The 11805-nt window shown below is 58.0% G+C and overlaps 1 long non-coding RNA gene across 3 annotated transcripts; it reads right to left on the reverse strand.

Moving 5' to 3' along the window:
* Positions 1 to 303: 303 nt before the first annotated feature.
* Positions 304 to 10188, reverse strand: LOC123790105 (uncharacterized). Of its 3 annotated transcripts, none has more exons than XR_006779009.2 (5): positions 10052 to 10188; positions 4738 to 6414; positions 3651 to 3789; positions 2988 to 3151; positions 304 to 2450 (listed from the first exon to the last, which is right to left on the reverse strand). It is a non-coding gene; the product is annotated as an uncharacterized LOC123790105 (long non-coding RNA). The 3 variants fall into 3 exon arrangements; XR_015725868.1 differs by having other exon boundaries at positions 3376 to 3789; XR_015725867.1 differs by having other exon boundaries at positions 2988 to 3789.
* Between the last annotated feature and the right edge of the window lie 1617 nt (positions 10189 to 11805).

The following is an 11805-nucleotide window of genomic DNA, read 5'->3' on the forward strand; positions in this document are numbered from 1 at the left end:
CCCTTTCCTTTCTGTAGCATCGGTAATAGTGCCTCTACCTTCATTTTTGATTTGGGTAACTGTCTTTTCCTTTTAGTCCATCTAGTTAAAGGCTGGTTTTTAAAATCTTTTCAAAAACCTAACTTTTGATATTATTTATTTCCTCTATGATTTTTCTATTCTCCATTTCATTTATCTCTGCTATGATCTTTATTATCTCCCTCCTTCTACTAGCTTGGGTTTAATTTGGTCTTCTTTTCCTGGTTCCTTAAATTGTAAAGTTGGGTTGATGATTTGAGATATTTCTTGGGTTTTTTTCCAGCTTTATTGAGATATAATTGACATTATATTAGTTTAAGGTGTACAACATAATGACCACATATATATGTGTATACATATGATTGCTACAATCAGTTTAGTTAACATACCTCACCTCACACAACTACAGATTTTTTTCTTGAAATTTAGACTTTTAAGATCCATTTTCTTAGCAACTTTCAAATATGCAATACAGTATTGTTAACCACAGTCACCATGCTGTACAATAATCCCCAGGATTTATTTATCTTATAACTAGAAGTTTGGACCTTCTGACCACCTTCACCCATTTTCCCCACCCCCCCTCCTGCCTCTGACAACCACCAGTCTGTTCTCTGATTCTATGAATCAGTTTTTTTAGATCCTACACGTAAGTGAGATCACATAGTATTCATCCGTCTCTGACTTACTTCATGTAGCATAATACCATCAAGGTCCATCCATGTTTTTACAAATGGCAAGATTTTCTTCTTTTTATGGCTGAATAATATTTCTGTGTGTGTGTGTGTATGTATGTGTGTGTCTGTGTGTGTATGTGTCTGTGACGTGTTCTTTGTCCATTAATCTATTGCTAGACGCTTAGATGGTCTCCATATCTTGGCTCTTGTAAATAATGCTGAAATGAACATGAGTGTGTAGATATCTCGTCAAGATAGTGACTTTGTTTCCTTCAGATACATACCCAGAAGTGGGATTGCTAGATCATGTGGTAGTTCTATTTTTAGTTTTTTGAGGAACCCACATACTGCTTTTCATAGTGGCTGTACCAATTTATATTCCCATCATCAGTGCACAGCACACAGATCCATTTTAGGGTCAGGGCATCTCACAGTACCAAGACGCTCATAGCATTTTGCAACCCTGTGGCTACAAAGATGAGACTCCAGTGTACCCATTGCCCATACCACCCATAGTTGGCAGAATAACAGCTTCTACAAAGACACCCATGCCCTAATCTCCAGAACCTATGAATATGTGACCTTATATGGCAAAGGACTTTGTAGGTGTGATTGAGGTAAGGATCTTGAGATGGGGAGATTATCCCAGATTATCTGGGTGGGCCCAACGTCATCACATGAATCCTGATAAAGGAAAGCAGGAGGTGGGAGGGTCAGAGTCAGAGAAAGAGGCATGGAAATGGAAGCAGAGGTGACAGAGAGGGACTGGAAGGTGGAGGAGGGGCCACGAGCCAAGGACCGTGGCGGCCTCCAGAAGTTGGAAAAGGCAAGGTAACAGATTCACCCTCAGAACCTCCAGAAGGAAGACAACCCTGGGGACACATCCAAAACCGTAAGATAATACACGTGTGCTGTTCAAGCCACCACACGTTCAGCAGTCTGTCAGGTCAGCAACAGGACACTGACGCGTGGTAGGTCTGCATGCAGGACACCTCACGGTGGTGGTGGCGGCCCAGGGAAAACAAGCAGGTGACGGTCTTGGTAACTGTGCTGGAGTTGGAACTGCACGCTGCCTGTTGACTGCATTTCACATACGCACAAGGCAACCAGAGCTGGATGGCACCAGAACCTTCCACATGCTTCCACACCCGAATGTGCAAACACTCTCATGGGCTCCCGCTGCTGACACATTTGTTTTAAGTTATTTTTGTAAGAAGAATGTGGGGCTGTGGCGTGTTAATAGCAGCTTACGACGGAGATCGTTTGAGTCAATGCAGCCTCTTTGGAAAAAATGAATCGCAGCAGCACGAGCATGGCTCCCGGGGGCCGCCTGCGCACCCCAAGCCCCCGTTGGCCGGTCTGTAGACGAGCCTTGTCATCGCCAGCCCCCGTTTGCAAGACGGTATGTCAAGCACCTCTCGTTGATGGTCGTGTGCGAACTGTCTGCATCTTGTTAGAACCTGATCCCAGGCTGGATTTCTTTCTCCAGAGCCCTTGATGAAGACAAGCCACGTCTGTTCTATGTCAGTTGCTGCCTCTGCTGAAATCTGCTCATTCCACACTGAGCTGTCTCTCCCGCCACACGTCCGCCGTGGCTGCTCCTTTGTGGGCTGGACGCCGGCCGATCGCCCCACATGCTGGCGAGCCCGTCACTCTGGGACGGGAAGCCAGAGGCTGGGAGCCATTCTCAGCAGAACACGTGCATCTTCCCTGCGGCTCCCGGGTGGTGAACGGGGACTGGCAGGGGAGCTGCTGCTGCTCGGAAGCCAAGAAGAGATGGCGCTAAGGAGATGTCACTTGCCGCCTTCCGTCAGCGCACGGCTCGTGACGGCTAAATCCAGAGACCCTGCCACTAAGGAAAGGTCTGGTCTAGGGCTTAGCAATCAGTTGCCCCCTGCTCCTTAGAACAACCCTTTTTAATTCTTGCGGATTTCCCCTCCTCTCTACATCCCGAGAGGGCCACGCAAACTCTGCCGGAAGCTGGTGACCAGATGACTGCGTGAGGCCACATCACTCAGGCGTGACTGTGGGCTGGGCTCCTTAGTGCCAACATGGGGAGCACCCCCTGTAATGGGACTGGTCCTATGTGAGGTAGTGAGCCTGCTGACAAGGAAGGCATGCAAGCACGCAAGCAGAGGCCAGATGCCCACTTGGGTCCTGCGGAGGCGGCTGTGGCAGGCAGGCAGCCGGAGCCCTCAGCCCCTGCGCTTTGGGTGATGGGCATGGCCTGTCCTGTATTAGACTGGCGGGCGCCTCCTTGCTGCTGAGGACCAAAGACATCGTCATGCTTACCACAGCCGGCGGATGGCTGAGACCCGACGGTACGAGTCCTGTCTGTGCCATCATCCCGCCTCTGGTGCAGGTGCGCGGTGCAGCTAGTCGCCAGATCGCTTCAATTCAGAATCCCTCCTTCCTTGTGAGACTCAGAGAAACTCCAAGTACAGCAAACGTTTGTCCTTTAAATCAAATACATGTCCTTGCTTTATGACAGGAAACCATTTGTAACCATTTTCTTCTGCCCCCGGAGTCCCAGCTGTCCCAGCCTCCGCCACAGCCGTCCGCTGGCATGGCAGCACCTCTGACCCCCGACCCCTGACCTCCAACCCTCCCCCAGGCACCAGCAGCTCGGGGCATGGGTCGGCCTCCACTCTGGTGTGCATGGCACTGTAAGAGATCTTACATCCCAGGACGACTGGGGACTCCAGGGCAGACCCCGTCTTCCGTCCTCCCAGGGAGCCTGCGTGGCATTGGCACAGGTCAGAGGTCACTGGAATCGCCGTGCTCTATGGGAGCTTTTCAGTCACTGAGACTCGCAGCCGATCAGAATCTCCCTCCGGAGACATTTGGGAAGATGGGGGGATGTCAGAATTAAGACGGCATAAGACACCCCCAGCACGGCTGGAGTCCAGATTGAAGGGGGTTTAATAATTCAGCACCCCGCATCCTGGGCCGCACCTGCTGGGGACAAGGAGTCCAGCATCCTCCGAGCCACTGTGGTGGGTCCAAACATGGGAGACTGGGACTTTCCATGCTGACTCAGAGGTCGAAGGGGAGAAGATTGGAAGAACTGAGAGGGAACGCAGTCAGCTCGGCACTGAGGGTTGAGGAGAGATGCCAAAAATCATTCTTGAACCTACTTTGGACTCGAACAAACATGACAACATTACAAAGGTTTCCCTCCCAGGGTGGTGGGTTCACTTTTGGGGAGAGTACTAGACACACTGGGCAGGTCTGCGAGCCCTGAGGGAGACACGTCCAGGCTGGCCTTGCTGTCCGCACCCTCCCTGGCCCCCGACGGCCATTGCAGGAAGCCGACCTTGCCCAGCCCTCAGGGAGACAGTAGGTATCATGGCTGGATCCCCTGCCAGCCCAGAGAAGGATGCCTCTGGGTCTGCAAATTCCCACGCCCTTCCAGCCAGCCCTGCCTCCCTCCTGGGCCTCGGCCCTCCTGCCACGGGCACAGCAAATGCCTCCCATCGATGTCAAAGCCCAGCCGCCTCCTTTCCACAAAACTATCACATGCCCGTCAAATGCTCCCAGAGCTCTTCAGTGCTGAGCCCTAGTGTCAGACAGCAGACACTCTGCTGGCCACCAGAGACAGCAGAGTGATGGCAGCCAGGCTCTGGGGACATGGCAACCCAGGGCAAGGGGTTGAGGTCCTAACAGTTGCAGCCAGCAATCCACCCCCCCACCGGCACGTCTCCTTCTCAGGCTGCAGCCCTGCCCTTGGGTGCTCATTTGCGGCCTCAGGGCTGATGCCCACCCCCACGGTCACCCTCATGGCCACTGCTACCCCCACGGCCACCGCCACCAACACCACCCCCCGTGCGAGTGTCAATGCACAGGGGGAGATGAGGCCGCACGAAAGCCCACCCCGTGCACCACTGTCCACCAGGCAGTCTGGAATTGACAGGCGAGGCAAGGCGGGATGGAGAGGAGGCTTTCCAGGCTTTCCAAACCCCGTAAGAGCATCCCAGAGGAAGGGACGCTGGAGTTCGGAACAGGAACGAGAAGGCACGGACGTGCTGGGTTGGAAACTCACAACAGCTGCCCAGCTGGCTGGACAGACGGGCTTCACAACGCCAGGAACACCCTGGTGAGGTGGGAGATGAGAGCAGGCAGGGCGCCCGGGGCGTCAGGACAGGGCAGAGAGGCGGGAAACAGACGGAGAGGGTCTGAGTCGCAGAGGCAGAGACAGGAAGGAGTCAGTATCTCCAGACCTAGACGGTGAGAATTTCTTCATCCCCAGGGAAGACGAGGTCTCAGACACAAAGGGCAGGCAGAGGACAAGCACATTCACATTAAAAAGAAAGGTAAGAACATCAAAGAGGAAGAAAGTTCTAGACATTCTCAGAAAAGGTCGTTAACCTCTGAGAGCGCCAGCCCCAGATTACCAGATTGCCCAACAAAATGCTGAGAACCAGAAGCAACAAAGAGATGTTTTCAGAGGATTAAAGAAAATGACTTCAAACATAAATTTCAAGTTCAGCCAAACCAGTGTGTAAATGTGAGGGTGAGCGCTTCTCAGACCCGCGGAGCCTGAGGTGGACCCACATCTGCTTTGAACGGGGCGCCGAGAAGTGCTGACTCGGGAAGGGGTGGGATGGGATAGGCGCTCAGAGAGGCGGCCGCTCCCCGGCCTAGCACTCTGCTGTCCGAGCCCCGAGGACCACAGAGACAGGGTGCCCACGGAAACCCGGGGTGACAGCTGCAGAGGTCCCGGCCCTCCCCGCATTCCCAGGGAAGGCAGGACCCCGTGCGTAGAGGGAAAGACCCCTACTATAACCAAGACAGCGCAGAGCGAGGCAGAAATTCCTGGAAGGACGTTTAACCTCTCCAGCCATGTTATAGATTAAATCGCAGTGATAGGAAATGCCCCCTGTACCCCCACACTGGGAAAAGGTGAATAGAGCCCTAGAAGCCAGCGCTGGTGAGGTGGGGGGTCTGGAGGGCGGGAGGTTTGGTCGGTCAGCTGGGAGGGACAGCACTAAATATCACGGGTCTTTAAAGGGCATGTGCCCTCAGCCCGTAAACTCCACAGTTAGGAACTTACTGTAAGCAAATAACCCGAGGAGAAGCCAAAGATGGGTGCCCACAGTGTCCCCCGCCCCCGGCAGACGCCACATGCCCACGAGAAGGGCAGCGCCCGGTGGGCGCAGGACACGGAAGGACCCCCGAGCGGGACGTCGGTGGGAGGCAGCTGCAGACTGCCCGAGCCGTCTGACTCCGGCTGCACATGTGCGGGTCCGCTCGCAGCGAGCAGGGAGAAAGCAGCGCCACGCGCCGGAAGGTCGGTCCCGCGAGCTGTGCGAGTGCAGGGCAGCGGACGGCCGCTTCGTGTGCTTCTGCCTTCTCTGGGGAGCTTCAGCTCGGGTTACTTTTATAACTGGGGGGAAATGCCCTTCCTGTTCAAATAGATACATTTGTAGAGGCCTGGGGGTGGTCCTTGGTAACTGCGGCAATGTTAGCAAGAGCATATTCCAAACCCCCAGGTCTGGGTTTCGTGTGTGAACTCGGAACAGAGTCCACGCAGGTGTCCATAAAGGGGCGGCCCGAGTTTTCATCAGCATCATCCTAAAATGGAGACACGGAGGCGGAGAAAAAGCCACAAAAAGTTAAAGACAAACCTGAGGTCAAGCTTCCTCACTGCCCGGTGGGGATGAAGTCATCTCCTTAGATGAAAGATTTGGGGATGCCTCCAGCTCTCCTGGGTAAAAACCTGCATCCAAAAATCAACCCCACATACCCGTGAGCCTGCCACTCGCCCCGAGCCCTGTGTGGGAAGTCGGCTGGAGGAAGGGTCGAACCAGGGTGAGCAGGGAGCCCCCACCCCGGGTCCCACCCAGCCCACCTCCTCCCCCGGAGGCTTCCCTCTGTACTCCCCTCCCGAAGCCCCACCACCTCCAAGGCTCCAGCACGTCGGCTGATCCCCGAATTCGGGCTCCTCTGGCCCCACCATCCTCAAAGAACGGAAACCTCTGCAACGGGACTCTGGGGACCTTCAGAGATCCCAGCCCCATTTCACCGTTAGAGGAGACCCAGGCCCGGCTCAGCACTGGCCCTGGCTAGCAATGGGGGCTGGACCAGCAGGACCAGCAGGACGGCTCGAGCACCTGCTTCCCCTGCTTGTGGGCCCTTCCTCCCACCAGCGAGAGCCTCGCACTGGTTTCGAGGTTGAGACGCTGCCCTTGGTGGTGTAGAACGAAGTCTCTTTGAAGCCCCCGGGGGGGGGGGCTGCGTAGCTGGGGCCCCTCGAATAATGAGAAGGTATGAGTCAGTTCTCCCAAGATCTGATAGGATGAGAGCCAATCCCATCCACCTGCCCCCCCCCCCAGAGGACCACGGGGTCCCAGGCTCAGGCCTGTTGCTCTGGGTTTAACGCCCGAGGCAGCAATGCCACCTTGCCTGGCCCATCCAGGGGCCAGTGGCCTGGGGCGGTCCAAAGACAAGAGCAGCTGCCTCTCCACCTCCCCCAGCCTGTCACCACCCTCTGTCCCAGCAGCTGGGGAGGTGCACCCCCAGCTATCCTGGGACTGTCCCCGAGGGGTCTGCTCTCCCCAAAGGGCAGAATCCTCAGCCAGATCCCCTGGCACAACAATCAGGGATGGACCCTGATGGGACAAGGAGGGGCCACAGCATGACCTAGGGCAAACTTGGCAGTCAGTCCTGCCATGAACTGGCCCAGGATTCGTCAGCCTCACCCAGCCCTCCAGCTGTCCCTGGAGCCTGGGGTGCCCTTGAGACCTCAGCACTTCCTGGGGTCCCCAAGAAGCGCCGTGGACCTATCACGTATGACACGCCCTGAATCAGAGCCTGGGCTCAGAGGTGCCCCCCCAGGAGAGGGCCTGGAAGGTGGACCCCATGGCCACACAGGGTCCAGGCAGCAACCCAGGGGACCCAGGAGCATGACATTTTCAGGGACTTAAAGTGGAGCAGCTCATTCTTTTAAAATGCCAACCAGTACATGCTTAAAGGTCCCTGCAGTGGGGCGGGGCCCCCCACTGTCCTGGGGGTACCAGGCCCTGCTCCCTGCTCGGGGTGTGCATGAGCAGGGGACGCTTTGCCATTGCAAGCTTGGGCAAGCCCCAAAACCCTCTGGCCTCTTCTGGGAAATGAGACATTACACTGCCCTCCTCAGGCCTGGGTGGGGGCCCCCCTTGAGCCCCTCTTCTCATGAAAATTCACCTGGAACCCTGCCCAGTGCACCCCAGGTCCTAGTATGCTGAGTGAGGGGTGGAGCTAGGGGGTTGGGGGCAGAAAGGGTATCACAGAGAACAGGCTGTTTCCCCATATGTGTGTGGGGGATGGGGGACCGGGGGTCTGGCCTGGGCTCCTTCATCCATCCATCCATCCATCCCCCATCCTTCCGGAGCCTCATCTACACTGGCTTCCGGGTCAGGTGTGGGGGTGTATGGAGGTAACATGACAGACATGACAGAGGGAAGGTGGCTTGCTGAGAGCAGGTGGGTGACTATGGGTGCTGAGCTCGCAGACGCAGGCAGGGAGGGGCTCACTCTGGCCTGAGTGGAACCTGGGGGCCTAGTCGGGGTGGGGGGATGGCAGAGGGCCCAAGAGGGAGCAGGCTCCAGGCAGGGAGCTGGGCAGGGACACGAGGTGGGAGGCTGGGCAGTGGGGGGACGGCTGGCTGACCTCGTGAGGGGCGGAGCCTCGGGAGGCAGGGGTGGCGGGGAGGGAGGCGCACGAATCCATCCCCGGCTTCCCTCCACAGGTAGAGGGGCCTGTCCCGGAGAACTCCAGGCTCGCACAGGCTCCCCGTGGAGGCACCCAGCTCTCACAGGAGCCGTCTCCGGGCGACGCGAAAGCGGAACACGCCCGCTGCCTTTGGGTAGACTGAACCTTCCCGCGAGCGCAAACGTACCCGCCGTGTGTTGTTTCGGCTGGTTACGTGTTAAGAGCGACTAGAAGTAAGACTCGCGCGAGAATGAAAGGGAAGGCTACACCCACAGATTGAAACTGGCTGACGGAGGCTTGCGATAGAGTGGGGGGTCCCCGGCCAGATGCCCCGTGGGTTCCCCCGCCCCGTGTGCCCACAGCGCTCTGTTGCAGCAGCCCCACGGTGGGAGGGCTCTACCCCCCATCGCAGCAGGGCCCCCCACCCAGGACAGCAGCTGTTCATCGCAGGCTGCGGCTGCTGCACGTGGTCAGGCCGGAAAGGCCCTCCCTCCGTGTTCTTTGCTCCAAATTATAGAGGAAGCACTTCCACGTCGAACACGACAGGTCCCGACAGCCCACGGCAGACAGCGAATTGCAAAACCATGGTTTTCAAGAGCACAGAAAGCAGGAAGGCAAGTTAGAGCAGGGCCCTCGCTTGCCAACCCCCGTGCAGACTGGGGACCTGGGGTGGCCTCCAGGACGGATTCCCCGGGCGGGGGGGGACAGCGAGGCTGTCAGGTAAGGCTGATCTGATGAGAGGAACCTTGAAGAACCCCAAACACCATGGCACCCCAGCAGACATGCTGATTTCAGAGGCAAACGAAATGGTATTTCCCCCAAGGCCAGCCACACTTGGAGGTCAGATTGTGTCTAGGAGTCACACTGCTGTCACTGCCACCAACCGCGGTCCTGCCAAGCCTGGCATGCCGCCACCTGCCCGCCCGCCAGGGGCTTGAGGGCAGAAAAGGCCTCTTTCCCCTCTGCCTTCACCCTCTCTCCCAGGCTGGACATCCACCACATACTAAGGAAGCATCAGGGTCCAGGGGGAGACAAAGGGACAGTGGCGACCCAGCAGCTGTGGACATCATGGCATGCGGGGGAGGGGTGCCCCGGCCAAGGTCACAGGAAGCAGGGGCGGCGTCTGGGAGACCACTTCCACTCCTGCGATGCTGTCTCTGAGCTTATCTTCGGTGTAACCTTGGGGCTTGAAAGTAATTGGAAATTGATTTTCTTTTACTTCGTGGTACTTAGATTTCAAAACGTCTGTTCTCAGGGAACAGCTGGGTCTTCCCAGCCAACCCACCTCCCGACCCCCACCCCCAATCCCCGACAAAGGGCTTGCCACAGTGTGTCCTTGTTGGCCACATTTAATTGAATTCCCAAACCTCTCGTCCCTTGTGAACGCTCAGCATGAAAAGCCTGGCTGGCTCCCTCTGCTTTCCGAGTAGAGACCATAATCGCTCGCGGGGAGGCTGAGACGCAGACCCACATTGTCCACACCAGCACAGGCAGCTTAATAACTCAGGTACAGGCCCAGCAACAGGTGGGCAGCTGGTGAGCTCCCAGCGCTCGGGGCTGCTGGCACCGTTGATGGCGTGCTGGCCCGTCTTCCTGTCGGACCATCGTCCTTCTGCGCCCCAGCCAGACCCTCACTGTGCTCCAAAGGACCTCCCACTTCTTACCTTCGGTGCGTTGTTGGCCTGGCTCCTGCCGCCAAGTGCCCTGTCTTCATCATCCCCTGGCCCAGCCGAGAGGCCACGGGGGATACCTCACGGCAAGTGCAGCAGCGGCTCGCGGGCACCTCACAGCACCCCTAGAGGCGGGAACTCACCCGGAGAGACTGAGCAGCTCCGCCGGGTTTGCACAGCCGGTAGTTGGGCGGAGCTCACCCCGGCCCTGGTTTGCCTGCTCCCAGAGGCCTTGCTGGTAAGCTTGGCTGGACTTGAGTCTCCGGCCACCGCCATCCCGGGGCCGCAGCAGCCCAGCCTCAGAACCCCATGCCACCCTAGCACCCCAAGAGTACTCGTCCCCTCTCCTGTGCTCTGTGCTCACGGGGGCCTGGCCGGGGAGCCTGTTGATAGATCCAGAGAATGGGGTGACCTCACACTCCCCAGCTGGCCTGTGCCACGACTTGCAGAGCAAAGCCAGGCTCTCCAGCAAGCCGGCCCGCGGTTGGAACACAATGGTTGGGGCAGCTCTCCCGAGGCTCCGAAGCCCCTCAGCCTGTAATCAGATAGGACGCGGCTCCCCAGTGAGCCTGACGATGAGCACACTACCCCAGGCCCCGGAAGCCAGACTTGGCACACCCCGGGCACCCATTCTTCGCAGGATCAAGGAGACTCCAGGCCCCTCCTTTGCACCCCCACCACCAGAAGTCACCAAGGCCACCTGCCCTCACCGCGCTTGCCTCCATTCTCCTGGGGAACTGGGCAAAGTCTGGAAAATCAGGGAAAGGGGAGCCCAGCCCTCCCGAGAATGGTTGCTGCTCTGCCCCCACCATCTGCACGCAGGGATAAAGGACGGTGCCAGTGAGAGCACGGGTTCAGTCAGGGCCCCCAGCCAGAAGGGACCCTGGGCTCCCCGCTGCATCCCCTCCCTCCTCCACGTGGCTGCGGCTGTCAGGACACACAGCCCCCTGGGCGGCCCCTCCCGCCTCCGTGAGGCGGGCAGATGTCTGGGCTGGCGGGGGCTTTAGGGAGGCCCCAGAGCGCTGGCGTCTCTGGGCCGCGCCTGCAGCACTGGGGTGCAATCCACAACCTCACTGTATTATTTCAAGTCTGCGGATCCGGGTTGGCCCAAGCATAAAGGAGACTTTCTTGGCTGGGCTCTGGCTTCTGCCGGTTTCTCCTCTCCGCCCTGTGGCTTGGACCGGCTTGGGCCGGCACGGCTGCCGCGCAGCCCTGACGAGGCTCCCCCTTGTCACGCCAGGCCCGGGAGAGGGTCGGGGCTGGGGAAGGCCTCGGGCCGTGGCGGTGCCCGGCGTCCCCAGCACTGCAGAGAGCGGCCTTCCCGCCCAGGCCTCGCACTCCTCTGCTGGGCTTTGGGAGACCACGCTGTGCTCCAAGGCGACTTCGGCCTCTGAAAAGCTTATTCAAACGCTAAACGAGGACCAACACAGGAACTCAGGACCCGCTTGTGCAAGAGACCACCCTCCATCCATAGGACCCAGCAGCGCTGACCGCAGGCCCGAGGACGACCGTCAGCTCTGACCACAGCTGTCCTGAGAGCCAAGGCCTTGGACCACCCCACCAGGAGGCCAGAGAACTGCCCCACCCCAATCTGAGCTCATTAGCCCCTGCACTGCCCACGGCTAGCCGGGCCCGGGAACCCTGCTCCCCATGAGCTGGCCCCTCAGCCACACTCTGGACCCTTTACCAGAGAGATCCAGACAGGGGCCAGAGGACAGCCAGGGTGCCCGCAGAGTGCCCTTCCAGGC

The sequence above is a fragment of the Ursus americanus genome, chromosome 1, assembly GCF_024610735.1.
Source record: "Ursus americanus isolate L20-20 chromosome 1, mUrsAme1.1.p, whole genome shotgun sequence".
Taxonomy (NCBI): Eukaryota; Metazoa; Chordata; class Mammalia; order Carnivora; family Ursidae; genus Ursus; species Ursus americanus.